We start from the raw sequence: 3,612 nt of genomic DNA, 5'->3' as shown, positions 1-3,612 counted from the left end.
AGGTGGAGGCAGATCAGCATCGTGAGCACCAGCTGCACTTGTGGTAGCATCTTCAGCGGTTGCTTTCTTTCCCTTGGAGGCTTCTTCTCTGCAAGCTTGCCTGTATGTGAGGATTGGTGGATCAGTTTGGACATTGTACAGCTCTTCCTTCAGCAAGAAGAAGTGAATGTTCCTTTTAACTTGGACTGTGGTGATGGAGGGATTGGGTAGGAGAACTTGGGCTGGCTCACTGATGAGTGTCTTGAAGTTGTAGACTGCCTTGGTACCCACTCTTCCTTGGAGAAAGCCAATCCTACACAAATGTGCTTCATTAATCAGATCAAACTTTGCCTTGTTCTCCTTGAATCTATACCCCATGGCTTTCAAGATCTTTGTTACCACCCATCCATGGGTCAGCTTTGCATCTTTGTTTGTAGAATCCCACATGCACTTTTTGTAGAACATCAAAGACCTTGCTAATTGAGATGCAAGGCAAAGTGGGTATTCATACCCTACATAGGGTTCCCCATCTTCATGTGTTGGCATCAGCGGCCTCAGCCCTACACCCAGAAGCAGCAGATCTCCTTTGTGAACTCTTCCAACATCAATCTTGAAGTAGAAGCTGTGAGAGAGAATCTTGTGTACATATCTCAGAACTGGATTCCTTATCCAAGAGGCCTTAGCTGTTCCAGCTGTGTACTTCCCAGAAGCAATTGATCTCCATAGAAGTTGGATCTCATCTTTTCTGAGATTGACCGAGTTGGAGAGAAATTCATTTCTAGGTGCTGAAAACCCAAAGATCTTACTCAATTCTCTGAATGACACTGAATATTCCTTCCCTTTCACAGTAAACTCCACATGTCCAAGCCCATCTCCTTGAATGATTCTTGAATCCCTTGGGTAGTAAATGAAAGCTTCAAAGGAGGCCAAGAACTCTTGGGACTCTTGCTCATAAGCGATTTCTCTCATCTCCAAAAGTGACTCAACACCCATGTTCCCAAGCAAAGTCTTGACATCTTCATAGAGGCCAATCTTCTTCAGAAAGTCCAAATCAGGGAATCTCCCTTGCTGGATCTCTATCTGCTGAAACTTAGCCAGATAATCAGGTGTTTCTGGTTCAGTTTTCTTGAACTTCTTTGATCCCTCTTCATTGGTGCCTTGGGAACCACCAGCTGAGCTGCCGGAGTCACTTTCAGTCTGTTCACTCTCAGATACCACAGCCAACTGTTTCCCCTTTTTCTTGGAGCCAGAAGCAACCACCAAAGCTCTTCCTTCAGGCCTTGTCCTTTTTGGCGCTGGATCACACTTTCCTTGCTTTGTGGTATTCTTTGCACCTTGACTCTTGTCTCTTGGCTTTGAAGTTCCTGAGACCAAACCTTTGCCCTTTGATGCAGGGCCCTTCTTCTTGGCCAAAGAGTTGGTTCTTTCAGTCATCTGCCAAGAGATTCTCAAAAATATTGTTAGTACAAGGTTAAGTCTCACAAAAGTCTTCAAAATTTTGAAAACAATTTTTGCAAGAAACCGATATCAACAGCACATGAACAAGTTTCTGAAGCCAAGAATCAATCAAATAAATTCATAGCAATGCAGAAACAAGAGTGCAAAGCAGGGACTCAGCAAGAAACCGATTCATCTCATTTTTTTTTTTTTTATTTAAAAAAAAATCGATTTCTTCATGAATTACTTGCAACAATTTTCAAAACTCAAGAACAAGTAGTTTCCAACAAAGTGCTCTGTTTTCCAAGATTATCTATCACCCTAGTATTTATAAAAAAATAATCCCAAGGTCTAAAACAACCTATCAAAATTGATTCCACACCTTAAAGTTCAAAAATCACCATTGAAGAACATGGAAAGAGATGAGTTTCAACAGGGCGAAATACCTTGGGATTAAGATGCAACAAGTTCGAAATGCAATCAGGATGATGTTAACAACTCAAAAACGAGCTCAGAGCACTTTGAATCAACAATTTTGGTGGAGAAATGAGAGAGATATGGTGAAAACAATGGAGAGAAATGAGAGAGGGAGTTGCAAACTCGTGTTTGTAGTGAGGAAGAGAGAGTGTGGGGTAGGGTCAAGTCTTTGTACTGGTGGTCAATAGATTTATTTTGACCAGTCAAGGCTTTGACCCATCCTTTTCTCATTGACCGGCTTCCTTTCTCTCTTTTATGCGCCCGGGAACTGTCGGGATCGAGCCGTGTGACCGTCTCGGTGTAGAACCGGAAATAATTTTGCTGCGGCCTGGCCATCCTTTCTTCTGACCCGCACAACCATCTCGCAGGTTTTGGGACTTAAACTCTTTGGGTTTCCTTCCTTTCTGTGCGGCCTGGCCATCGTTCTTCTGACCCGCACAACCATCTTGGAGTAAATTCCGAGTCTTTCTGCGGCCTGGCCATCTTTCTTCTGACCCGCACTCCTATCCCGCAGCTTCTGGGACTTAGGCATTTTGGGTTTCCCTTCTTTCTGTGCGGCCTGGCCATCGTTCTTCTGAGCCGCATAACCATCCCGCAGTAAATTCCGAACGATCGTGCGACTTAGACTCCTTGGGTTTCAGGCCGCAGCACCAGGTCGCACGGTTTAACACTTAGAACCCTCGGCCTTCTTCTTTTTGGTGCGGCTCAGCGTCTACGCTCCTAGGTCGCACGCCCAGGCCGGAGTAAATTCCGAATAGTCGTGCGGCCTAGCTCCCCCTCTTCTGACCCGCGCACCCATCCCGCAGTAGATGGGACTTAAACGTTTCTGGCCTTAAACACTTCTCTCAGCTCTCTCACATGCTTCTTTCCATTCATCACTGAGCTATGTCCTCCAAAGATCACTTAGGCCTGGGCTCTTCTCTTCTGACCCGCACTCCTAGGCCGCAGCTTTTGGGACTTAAACGTTTTTCTGGCCTTAAACACTTCTCTCAGCTCTCTCACATGCTTCTTTCCATTCATCACTGAGCTATGTCCTCCAAAGATCACTTAGTACCTGAGACCAACTCACAAAACCCATCAAAAAGTTCTAAAACATAAAAGAAAAGAGAAGAAATCAGAAGAACTATGTACAAAGATAAGCTTGGGGTGTCTCCCAAGAGCACTTTGTTTAAAGTCTCTAAGTTTGACTTTGAGAACCTGGTTAACAGGCTGGTGGATCAAGAAGAGGAACTGATGTAGCTTCCTCTTTCCCTTGTGAAACTAAGTAATGCTTGACTCTCTGTCCATTCACCACAAATTCCTGACCATTTTTCCCTTCCAAGACAATGGCACCATAAGGCCTCACTTCAAGAACTTTGAAAGGTCCAGACCACCTAGACTTAAGCTTTCCTGGAAACAACTTAAGTCTGGAGTTGAAAAGCAAGACCAAATCACCACACTTGAACTCTCTCTTTAAAATCTTTTGGTCATGCAGGACTTTGGTCTTCTCCTTATAGATCTTTGAGCTTTCAAAAGCCTCAAGCCTAATCTCCTCAAGCTCATGGAGTTGCATGATTCTTTTCTCCTGAGCTGTCTTGATATCAAAGTTTAGAAACTTCACAGCCCACATAGCTTTGTACTCCAACTCCACAGGAAGGTGGCAGCTCTTCCCATATAGCAGACTGAATGGTGATGTTCCAATTGGAGTTTTAAAGGCAGTCCTGTAAGCCCATAATGCAT

Source organism: Eutrema salsugineum, unplaced genomic scaffold (genome assembly GCF_000478725.1).
Source record: "Eutrema salsugineum unplaced genomic scaffold, Eutsalg1_0 scaffold_4, whole genome shotgun sequence".
Lineage (NCBI taxonomy): Eukaryota > Viridiplantae > Streptophyta > Magnoliopsida > Brassicales > Brassicaceae > Eutrema > Eutrema salsugineum.
This window is presented reverse-complemented; position numbering follows the sequence as displayed.